This window comes from Piliocolobus tephrosceles, chromosome 5 (genome assembly GCF_002776525.5).
Source record: "Piliocolobus tephrosceles isolate RC106 chromosome 5, ASM277652v3, whole genome shotgun sequence".
Taxonomy (NCBI): domain Eukaryota; kingdom Metazoa; phylum Chordata; class Mammalia; order Primates; family Cercopithecidae; genus Piliocolobus; species Piliocolobus tephrosceles.
In genome coordinates, this window is record NC_045438.1 from 91,814,287 (window position 1) to 91,827,188 (window position 12,902).

The following is a 12,902-nucleotide window of genomic DNA, read 5'->3' on the forward strand; positions in this document are numbered from 1 at the left end:
CTTCTTGGGTTTAGGATGACCATTTTCCGAGAATAGAAAATTTGGGCTAAATAAGAAATACTCTTTAAAATTGCTTTATTGCTATGTTGGTTTTTCTTTGTAATTATGGTTGAGTTATTCCATAAAATTTGCTGCTACAATAGACTTATAATGGCAATACAGTCCAACCAATTTGTTTTTTACTGGAGTAGATGGTAAATGGGCCATGGAATATAAACTTGTTTTGCTGGAGATGCTGGTTAGGTTTTCCAGAAGCTGTTGGTTGGGTTTTCCATAAGAATTGGACTAGAAGCAAGGCTGAATTTGAGGTATCCTAGAAATAGCATGAGAAAAATGCCTTTTTAGCCATATTTCCATCTTAAATAATGAGCAGAACCGTGCGTTGAAAGGGAATCGTTTGTGTTGGACTCAAGCAGTGAAGGAGGGAAAAAGAAAAAGAAAAAAAAACATGGAAAGACCAGAACAAAAGTAGGCAGAATGCCTGGAAATAAATATGAATATACATATAATTTCAAAATTTTAAAACTATAGACTTGAAGAAATAGAACTCTCAAACTCTGAAGACAGGAGTCAACTGGCATAATTTTGCTTTGCAAAGTGATATTGCAGAAAGTGTGGATCCATCAGTACTTAATTTGAATCAGAATTATAGCATATTAGAAATTTGGATCTGTCCATTGTTATAAAGGCTTTTATTCCATTCATAGACAATATTTTATATATTGAAACTTAAAATTTGTTTTAGTTTATCACAAATAATATTTTAATTTTGCCTGCATATTCATATCTTCCTCTATTCTAATTTCCCTCTATCCTTATTAAAAGTGAGATAATATGCTTAATAAAGTGTCTATCTCAGGTATGTCCTGAATAAATGTTAATTCACTTTCATTCTCCAAATTTCTTTTGCTTCAGCCTCTGAAATTCAAGTTCATAGTTAGAAAGAGAGTGTAGTAATAATTGAACATATGACACAGGGCCAAGGACCACTGTGTCTAAAACATGTAATAAAAATTTTACCCACCCCCTCTCTGAAATTTATATTCTGTCTATTATTATAAAGGTTTTATTCCATTCACAGACAATGTTTTACACATGAATGAAAAAGTAACAAAAATGCTGACTCAGGCATGAATATAGCACTTGCTGTAAATAATGGAGAAAATAATATGTAGACCAAAACTCCACCTTCTGAAATAAAGCACAATCAAATGAAATATTAGAGATAATCTTAGATATCAAAAGAAGGATACCAGAAAACTGTAGATACAAAAAAGACTTCCCTCTTATTCTTTTTGAGACAGAATTTGAGTGATCTTGGGACATCTATTTAACCATCTGAGGCTCAGAGTCTACTTGCATAAAATGAGAATAATGATGTACATTGGTTGTGATAAAGATTAACTCATGAATGAGAAATCACTTTATTCAACACTAATTACATGTCAGTAGTGTTTGAAGTGAGATCTTGCACCAGCAGTTTCAGCAACATGTTATTAGAAATGCAACTTCTTAGGTCCCGCCCCCAGACCTACTGAATCAGAAACTCTGGGGATGGGGCCCAGCAATCTGCTTGAAGAAGCCTTCCTGGTGTAAGAACCATTGCTTTTCCAAAAATATATATCTTGTCATTTTTATCATGGTGAATCTATACATGAGGAAATAATAATAATAACAGTTCAATTATAAAAATATAAAATATGTGTAGATTTTTATCATTTAATAAATGTAAGAACTAATAAATTGAATTTACCTGATTTTATACAATTTTTTAATCAATTTTAAAATTATACACACACACATAGAATTTACTCATTGATTTCACTTATAAATTTGGAGATACAGACCTATCAAACAGTAGAAAATTATTCAAAGGATCGGGTTGAAAACCCTTTAGCCAGTGTCAGAGCTTGCTGGGCACTATGGTCACTTAGTGCCTATGTATCACCTGGAATATGAAGACCTGTCTAGCTGGCATTTTGTTGTGCTAGAGTTTCCAAATTCTAGATTCCCTCCTCTTTCAACAGTCTCAATTTCTTTCAATTAATATGACTTTTCTCTTGTCTTTAATGATCTCTCTGTTTTACTCTTTTTTTAATAAAATATATTTTATTTGTTAGAGCAGTTTTAGGTTCACAGAAAAATCAAGTAGAAAGTACAGAGTTCCCCCATACCCGCTATTCCTACACATGCACAACCTCCCCTGCTATCACTATGCTGCACCGGAATGGTACATTTGTGATCACCGATAACCCTACATTATCCCATCAGCACCCAAAGTCTGTAGTGCTGTACATTCTATGAGTTTGCCAAATACACAATTGACCCTTGAACAACAATGGGTTAGGTACCGTATGGGGCCCCTGCACAGTGAAGAATTCACGTGCAACTTTTGACTCCTCAGAAACCTAACTAGTAATAGTCTACTGTTGACCCAAAACCTTACCAATAACATGAACAGTCAACTCACATTTTGAATGCTATATGTATTATATGCTGTAGTCTTATAATAAAGTAAGCTAGGGAAAATAAAATATTATTGAGGAAAGTTATAAGAAAGAGAAAATACACTTACTATTCATTTAGTGAAAGTGGATCATCATAAAGGTCTTCATCCTCATTGCCTCCACATTGAGTAGGCTGAGGAGGAGGTGGAGGACAAAGGAGGTGCAGTAGGAGATGTGGAGGAGGTGAAAGGGGAGGCAGTGGAGGCAGGTACATGGTGTCACTTTATGAAAAATGATCATAATTTCTCTCTGACATTTTTCTAAAAATATTTCAGTATGGCACCAATCCTTTTATCATTTGCTTTAGATTTAGTGCCAGTATCATCGAAGGGTCTGTGCTGTAAAAGATGTCAAAGGTAGTTTTGAATAATCAGAACCATTCTGCTAGATGTCTAACATCCACTTGTCTTATAGTGCTGCTTCTGTTTTTTACATCTTCTTCCCCATCATCTGCACTGGTTTGGAAGTATTCATGTGTATGAGGGAATCATCTGTTTACTCTTCTGGTATGGTGTCTATTTACTCTTGAATTTCTCCAAGACTCATTTCTTGAAACTCTTCACCCCACCCCCCGCAGCCTCTTTTGCCATCTCCACAATCTCTTTCACGATTTCCTTTACTGGCTCTGTTATAAATCCTGTTAAGTCGTGCACAACATCTGGACACAGTTTTTCCCAGCAGGAGTTTATTGTTTGGGGCTTGATGGCTTTTATGGATTCTTCTGCAACAACAATGGCAACTTTGATTATATTCTTTCAAACTTTCATTATATTCTCTCTCTCAGGGTTCTCTCCTCTATAGCGTTGGCAATCCTTTCCATAGAGGACCACGTGTAATGAGCTTCAGAGATCCTTATGACCCCCTGATCTAGAGGCTAAATTAGACACATTTGGGAGCAAGTAGACCACTTTGATGACTTCAGTATTGAGTTCATGTGGTTTTTAATGATCAGGGGCATTGTCCAATATCAAAAGGACTTTAACAAGCAGTGTCTTACTGGCAAGGTACTTTATGACTTCAGGGAGAGAATCAATCCATAAAAAGGGTTCTCATTGTCCAGGCCTTTTCAAGGTACAACCGAAGGACTGGAGCCTGGTGTTTATCTTTTGCCTCTGAGGCTCATGATTTAGTAGCTTTATAGATAAGAGTAGTCCTGATTATAAACACAACCGCATTTGCTTAAAAGAGTAGAGTTAGCCTGTCCCATTCTGTCTTAAATCCTGGTGTTCACTTCCCTTCCTTCGTAATAAATGTCCTTCTTGGCATTTATTTTTCCAGAATAGGGCAACATTGTCTTTATTAAAACCCTGTTCAGGCAGATATCCTTCCTTCTCCATGATTTTCTTAATGGTGTCCGAAAACTCCACTACCTGTTAGTCACAAGAAGCTGCTACTTCTGTTGTCTTAACATTTTTAAAGTCACTTTTTTCTAAAATTATCAAACCATCCTTCACTGGCATTAAATTCTCCAGCTTTAGATCCTTCACCTTTCTTTTGCTTTAAGTTGCCATACAATGACTTCATTTTTCATATCATATTAGGGTCTCTAGGTATGACTTTCTTTCCTGCACCCACATAATAGCTGCATTTTGAATATGAGATAAAAATTTATTTTGTAAAAAGTGCAAGGTTTTTGTGCCTGATGGCACAGTGCAGCAAGGGCTTCACAAATCTTCTTTTCTTTTTTTACAATGGCCCTTAAGCTGGACTCATTTATCTTGAAATGGTGGGCAAACGCAGTCACAAACCTCAATCTACAGTATGTATGAAGCAATTCAACTATTTATTGTAACCTCATGGCTTTGCTTCTTGAGAGCACTTCCAGCATTACTACTTGCATTTTCTATGGATCCCATGGTGCTGATCAAGGTTTATAGTATTGCACTAAACATGATGAAAAATACATGAGGATGACTAGAAGGTACTTTTTACTATGATACACAATTTACTGGAGGCACAAACTGCCCAAGCAAAGATGATTAGGCACAAACAGCAATTTTTTTTTTTTTTTTTTTTTTTTTTTGTGAGCAACATGGCTGTTTATTTCACCTGGGTGCAGGCGGGCTGAGTCCGAAAAGAGAGTCAGCAAAGGGAGATAAGGGTGGGGCCGTTTCGTAGGATTTGGGTAGGTAAAGGAAAATTACAGTCAAAAGGGGGTTGTTCTCTGGTGGGCAGGAGTGGGGGTCACAAGGTGCTCAGTGGGGGAGCTTTTTGAGACAAGATAAGCCAGGAAAAGGAATTTCACAAGATAATATCATCGCTTAAAGCAAGGACCAGCCATTTTCACTTCTTTTGTGGTGGAATGTCATCGGTTAAGGCGAGGCAGGGTATTTGCACTTCTTTTGTGATTTATCAGTTACTTCAGGCCATCTGGGCGTATATGTGCAAGTCACAGAGGATGTGATGGTTTGGCTTGGGCTCAGAGGCCTGAGATTTCAGCCCTCCACTGTAAGAGTTTCCCAAAGCGTCTGTGATGGTCCAGGAGGCTTCCAAGGAGATGTGGCAGCATACATCTTCAGCCTCTAAGCCGAGAAGGTCTGGAAAGGAGTCAGTCAGAGAGCCTTGGGCCAGAGCTCCAGGGGCTCTGGGAGTGGCCGCCCAATTTAAAATTGGTGAGATGTTCCTTGGGCTGGTTGGTCTGAGGACTAGAGATCGTAGGTGGATCTTTCTCACAGAGCAAAGAGCAGGAGGACAGGGGATTGATCTCCCAAGGGAGGTCCCCTGATTCGAGTCACAGCACCAAAATGTCATGCGCATCCATGTGAAAAGACCACCAAACAGGCTTTGTGTGAGCAACATGGCTGTTTATTTCACCTGGGTACAGGCAGGCTGAGTCCGAAAAGAGAGTCAGCCACAAACAGCATTTTTAAGTGGATTCTCTCAACACTTGGGCTCACCAAAAAAGCAATAGTCAGTAGGTAATTTTTTTTTTTTTTTTACACTGGGTCTCACTCCCATTGCCCAGGCTAGAATGCAGTGGAGTGATCACAATTCACTGCAACCTTAATTCTTAGGCTCAGGTGATTTTCCCACTTCAGCCTCTCTAATAGCTAGGACTGCATGCATACCATCAAGTCCAGATAATTTTTTGTATTTTTGGTAGAGACAGGGTTTCGTCATGTTGCCCAAGCTGGTCTCAAACTCCTGTGCTCCAGCGATCCACCCACCTCAGCCTCCTAAAGCGCCGGGATTATAGGTGTAAGCCGTCGTGACTGGCCCCAACTTTTTATTTATTTAGTATAAACTTCAGGATACAAGTGTAATTTTGTTACATGCATACATTGTGTAGTGATGAAGTCAGGGTTTTTAGTATATCCATCACTTGATTAATGTACATTATGCCCATTTAGTAATTCATCATCCACTCTCCCTCCTCCCCCTCATCTTTCAGAGTCTTTATTGTCTATCACTCCACACTCTACATCCATGTGTACACATTATTTAACCTCACTTGTGAGAATATATGATATATATATCTGTGTATATATGTATATAGGTGTGTATCTATATGTATATATCCATATACATATAAATCATGTACATATTCATGATATATACATGTATACATATACATATGTATACATATATATGTACATATATGTATATATATATATAACATTTTATCTAATCATATGTTGATAGACACTTAGGTTGAATCCATGTCTTTGCAATTGTGAATAGCACTATAATAAACATACAGGTTAAGATGTCTTTTTGATAAAATGATTTATTTTCCTTTGGGGATATAGCCAGTAGTAAGATTGCTGGCTGTCTATGCTGGCTATGGTAGTTTATTTTTTTGGTAAACTACCAAAAATATGGTAGTTAGAACTTATGGTAGTTCTATTTTTAGTTCTTTGAGAAATATTTATAGATTTTTCCATAGAGGTTGTACCAGTTTACATTCCCAACAATGGCATGTGAGTTTCCTATTCTCCACATCCTTGCCAACATCTTTTACTTTTTGTCTTTTTATTGATAGCCATTCTCACCAATATAAGTTGACGCCTCATTGTGCTTTCAATTTGCATTTCTCTGATGATTAGTATTCTGAGTAAGCCTGTTGGTTATTTGTTTGCCTTCTTTTTGAAAATGTCTATTCATGTCATTTCTCCATTTTTAATGGGATTATTTAGTTTTTGTTGTTGTTCTTGAGTTCCTTTTAAATTCTGGATATTAGCCTCCTGTCAGATACATAGTTTGCAAATATTTTATTTTATTGCACAGGTTCTCTGTTTACTCTGTTGATTATTTCTTTTGTTCTGCAGACACTTTTTCATTTAATTAACTCCCATTTGTCTATTTTTGTTCTTGTTGCCTGTGCTTTTGAGGTCTTAGTAATAAATTATTTCCTTAGACCAATGTTTACAAGAGTTTATTCTTAGTGTCCTTCTAGTATTTTATAGTTCCATGTCTTACAATTAAATATGTAATCCACCTTGAGTTGATTCTTGTATACATGGTGAGAAATATGGGTCTAGTTTCATTCTTTTGCAAATGGTGATTCAATTTTTCTTTCCCAGCACTTTATTGAAAAAGGTGTCCTTTCCCCAGTGTATGTTTTTGTTGGTTTTGTCAAATATTAGTTGGCTGTAAATGTGAGGCTTTATTTCTGGATTCTCTATTCTATTTCATTGATCTACATGTCTGTTGTTATAGTATCATGCTGTTTTGATTACTATATCCTTATAGTATAATTTGAACTTAGGCAGTGTGAGGTCTCCAGCTTTTTTTTTTTTTTTTTCTGCTTCCATACTAATTTTAGAATTGTTTTTTCTAATTCTGTGAAAAATGACATTGATATTTTGATAGGAATTGCATTGAATCCATAGATTACTTTGGGAAGTATGGTCATTTTTATGATTTTTATTCTTCTAATCCATGAGCATAGAATGTTTTTTCATTTTTCTCTGTCAATTACAATTTCTCTCATCAGTGTTTTGTAGTTTTCCTTGTAGCAATTCACCTCCTTGATTAAACATACTTCTAGGTATTTTAATTTTTTGTAGCTATTCTAAATGGCATTGGTTTCTTCATTTGGTTGTCAGCCAGATCATTATTAGTGTATAGAAATGCTAATGATTTTTATACATTGATTTTAGATTCTGATATTGACTGAATTCATTTATCAAATCTAAGAGTTTTGTGGTGGAGTCTTTAGATTTTTCTAGTTATAAGATCATATCATCAGAGAACAGGAATAATTGGATTTTGAGAGTTTTCACCTGCTTGAAGAGCACAGATTGCACATTCCTTTAAATGGAATGCCTCTTATGATCTTTGAAGAGGAGAGGGAATTTAAAAAGCTGTTGTAGCTGGGTTTCCCTTCACCTGTGAAGATGCTCTCTCCACCATCAGAGTCCAATCCACTGTAGTCTCTTTCAAGCATTTCACCAACCCTGGATGTTGAATTAGCTCCTGATTACTATGACAGAGATATTTAAATCTTTTAGTTCTTTATAGTTTGTGGTATATGTGTTTGTGTTAATAAAGCATTTCTTTAACAGAAAAAATAAAAACAATTAAAAGTTGGTGGGGATGTGGTGGTGTGCACCTGTAGTCCCAACTACTCATGAGGTTGAAGCAGGAGAATCACTTGAACCTGGGAGGTTGCAGTGAGCAGAGATTGTGCCATTGCACTCCACCCTGGCTCAAAAAAAAAAAAAAAAGTGAAAGGAAGGGATTTGTGGAGGGTCAGGGAATGGAGGGGACTGGGGAAATATACACACAGGCCCACACAGACACATGCACCCGCACAGGCATAGAAGGAAAGGGTTGAAATAGGGATAGGGTACACAGCAGGACAGAAGAGGACCCCCATATATTCTAAAACAGCCTCTCTTTCTCCCTTACATCCCCTTTCTCCTCTCCTTCTGCACACTAGAAACATAGTATGTTTATATTTTATGGTCAAACTATTTGGAATTTTGTTGTCTGGCCCTCAGTGCCTTGTTCTTATCTTTACCAGGATCGTGGTTCCATTTCTCTTGCCCCTGGTCCTCTCTGATCTTCTCCATGGTTACTTAATATAGTTAATTCTTTCCTCTGTAGTCTTCCTCTGACCCATTTCCAGCCTCATGGCCCCATCCCTCTCTCACTGTCTGTGGCAGTTTCATATTTTTTTAGATGAATTTGCTCATTACACATTTTTTTTAAGTGCCATGCCTGATGTGCTTCCAGGTGCAGATGGGCGGCCACCCAACAAAGGTCCTGTGCCTTGTGAATATGGTGCTGCCTGGGAAGCTGCTGAACATTGAGGAGTATGAGGAGATCATGGAGGCCATGCAAGATGAGTGTAATAAGTACAAAATTATTACAGTTAATTTTATGCAGTTATAATTTAATACTGCATCTTTACTTTCTGTTATCTCTTAACTGAGAATGGCACCATGTATGGTCTATAAGTGTTTGTATGCATACATTTTGATAAATGTTAACTTTTTATAATATATTTGTGTATATTTAATGATTGTAAATGATAAAATAGACTGGTATCTACATATATATTTTATACATTCATAAAATAACGTTTTCTTAATTGTTTTATTTTTAGGTCGCACAGTTCCCCTGTGAGTTTTTTTCACATTGTCACACAACTGCAAAATGTTTTCAATATACTTATTGAAAAAATAATTCCTATATAAGGGGATCTGTGCATTTCAAACCCATGTTGTTCAAGGGTCAACTGCATAATGATACACATCTGCCATTAGAATATTCTGCAGGGCAGCTCACTGTCCAAACAACCTTCTGTGCTCTACCTATTCATTCCTCCCTCTCCCTAACCTCTGGAAAACACTGATCTTTTTACTGTCTCCATTGATTTGCCTATTCCTGAATGTCATATAGGCTGAACCATATGGCATGCAGCCTTCTCATATTGGCTTCTTTCATTTAGTAATACACATTTAAGATTCTGTCACGTCTTTCTCTAGCCTGATAGCTCATTTCTTATTAGCTTTGTATAATCTTCTATTGTCTGAATGTACCATAGTTTATTCATCCATTCACTTACCAAAGAACATGTTAGATGCTTCCAGGTTTTGGTACTTATGAATAAAGTTCCTATAAACATTCACATACTAGTTAATATGTAGACATAAATGTTTGACCTATTTGGATAAATATCATGGAGTGATGTTGCTGGATCATATGATAAGGGTATGTTTTGTTTTATAAGGAACTGCTGCACTGTCTTCAAGTGATCACACCATTTTGCATTTCTATCAGTAATGAATGAGGGTTCCTGTTCTACGTCCTCACCAGCACTTGATATTGTTGGTGTTTTGAATTTTGGCCATTCTAATAAATGTGTAGTTGTATCTTATTGTTTTCATTTGCAATCCCTTTATGCGCATGATGTTGAGTATCTTTGCAAATGATTGTTTGACAAACCTATATATTCTTTGGTGAGGTTTCTGTTCCAACCTTTTGCCCATTTTTAATTAGGTTGTTTATTCATGTGTTTTATTTTTAATCTCTGAATGCCATTTAAAAGAGACTATAGAATCACACTAAATGTTCCATAATACAGCTTGAATATTACTTCAAAAAAGCTTCAGGTAAAATAAATAACATCCATACTTCCTCAATGCTATACATTTATCAAATTAAGTTTTCACTAAGCAAAGAGTTATTCATTGAATGTGAAATAGGCATTTCCATATAATAACCCTTTCCATCCACTTTGTCTAATTCTTTGTCAGCAAGATATAAATTAATGTAAGGGTTTTTAAATGTAATTTAGCAATCATAGCACAAACTTGAAAAATAATCTGGGTTCTAAATACAGAAATTGAAGTTACATAGGATTGAATTCTATCTCCAAAATCAGGCAAGAAACAGGAAGAAAGTAAATAGCAAGAGCAAAATCAGAATCCAGACTCATTTTATGCTTTACTTTCTAATGTACTAATAAAAAGAACTTCCAAATTTCTATATATGAAAGTTGAGAAGGTGACAAAATAGAAGATGGATTCAGAATCACTGTAATATATCAAGGTTTCTCAATCTCAGCACTATTGACATGTGAGACAGATAATTCTTTGTTGGATGGACTGTCCTGTGTATTGCAGGATGTTTAGCAGCATCCCTGGCCTCTACCCACTAGATGCCAGTAGCATTTCCTTTAGTTTTGACAACCAAAAATGTCTCCAGACACTGCCAAATGTCCCATTTTTGTGGCAGGGGTGGGAGAAAATTGCCACTTTATTATATTAGATAATTATTTATTCTCCTAGAAAATAAAGGTCAAGAAGTTAAAGTTTAAAGAAAAGGTAACCAAAAATATATGCGACACTTTTCATCTTTTATTCTATATCAGGGAAACTGTATGAAATGTATAAGGAACAATCCATTAAATATAAATCTGTCATTTGATTCAAATAACTGGTCACAACATGTGTGCATGAGAAATGTGTGTTTTGTGGGTTTTCTATGATTGGTGTCTCAGAGGCACAGCTGAGAGGCATAAATCACAGAATGGTGTCAATCACTGGTTTGGCAGTACAAAGGAACAAGACTGATCTAATACCCAGACAAAAATGACACTTTTCAAAAATTATCAGTTACTTCCAGTTCTTTACATGTTTTAATTGATGCTCAAACTTTTGGTTTCATCTTCCTCAATTGTTGTTACTATATTTTACTAGCATAGCTCCAAGAATGTTTCCTGGGAGAGATTATTGGCATAAATGGAGGAAAGCGAATGGGCTTTCAGGAAAAATAAATCTAGCTTTGAATTCAAAGTTTATACTAGGTCCTTGGGTCTCCTCTTTTCTCTCATCAGTTTCCTTTTCCCCATTTGAAAGAAAATAATACTAAAATCACGGGTGTATTAGTCAGGGTTCTCGAGAAACAGAAACAATAGGAGAATTGGTTTATGGATTATGGAAGCCAAGAAATTCTCCAATCAGTTAAGCCAGAAAGGGAGAGATAGCAACACTGGTGTAAGTTCTGCAGTCAGAAGGCCCAAGAACCAAGAGGTCCAATGTCCAAAGGCAGCAGAAGATGAATATTCTAGCTTGAAAAAAGGGACAATTTGCCCTTTCTCTGCTTTTTGTTCTTTTCAGACCCTCAGTGGATTGGATGATGTCCAGCTGTTTAGGCGAGGGCATCTTCTTTACCCAGTCTACTAATTCAAATGCTAATCTCTTCCAGATATACCCTCATAGATACACCCAGACATAATGTTTAACTGGCTATCTGGGCCTCTCTTAGTCCAGTCAAATTGACACATCAATTAACAGTCACAATGGACATAACCCAGGATTACTTTGAGGATTATAAACCTATTAGGTACTAAGCACTGTTCTGCTATTGTGTGACTTACAAAATAGTCTCATGGAGACAAAAGTAAATAAGTAAATAAATCAACAAATGAGTTTTAAATGAAGGATACAGAACAAGGCAAATTTCCAGAGAGGGAGGGTTCCTGTTGAGACATGCTTTAGATATCATGGTTAGGAAGACCTACTGCCCTGAGGCCACTGACTGGCTACCTGACCCCAGGTAAGCTCCTCTCTTTCCTGTGTTTCTATTTAAGTAACTATAAGATGAAATAAATTTACAGAATTGCTGTTGGCACACAATAAGGGGCAAGTAGCACACAATAAAGTATTGTCTATTATGATTACAGTATTAAATTTTATATAATTCTCAATGTAAAGTTTGGATATCATCACTCCCAATAACCTCTTTCATGGATTTCATAAAGTTCAAGTCTGAAAAACTCCTCTCTGGATTAAATCAATAACTCTATCTTTATATTTAACAAGACTGATTCTTTTTTTTTTTTTTTTTTTTTTTTTGAGACAGAGTCTTGCTCTGTCACCCAGGCTGGAATGCAAGTGGCGTGATCTCCACTCACTGCAACCTCTGCCTCCTGGGTTCAAGTAATTCTCCTGCCTCATGCTCCTGAGTAGCTGGGATTCACAGGTGTCCACCACCATGCTTGGCTAATGTCGTGCATTTTTAGTAGAGACGGGGTTTCACCATGTTGGTCAGGCTGGTCTGGAACTCTTGACCTCAGGTGATCCGCCCACCTTAGCCTCCTAAACTGCTGGGATTATAGGCATGAGCCACCACACCCAACCAACAGGACTCATTTCTGACAATGTGTTAGATGCCACAGTAACATTTATCACAAGTTATTCAACGCATGACAGCCACCTTGAGGATAGTCCATAGGGTTTACAACTCATTTCTTGAATAGGTTTTTTTTTTCTTTTTCATGTTGGTTGAATGAACAAAGGAGGAACCACTGACAAGAGAAATTTCCTGCTATATTTTCTTTAAGATCTACCTCCATTCCGCTCTAATTTTCTCTTTTTCTCTCTATTCTCTTCCTCCTTTGCTAGATCTTGCAGATGAAATAGACTCTATTCCAAAAGAGAC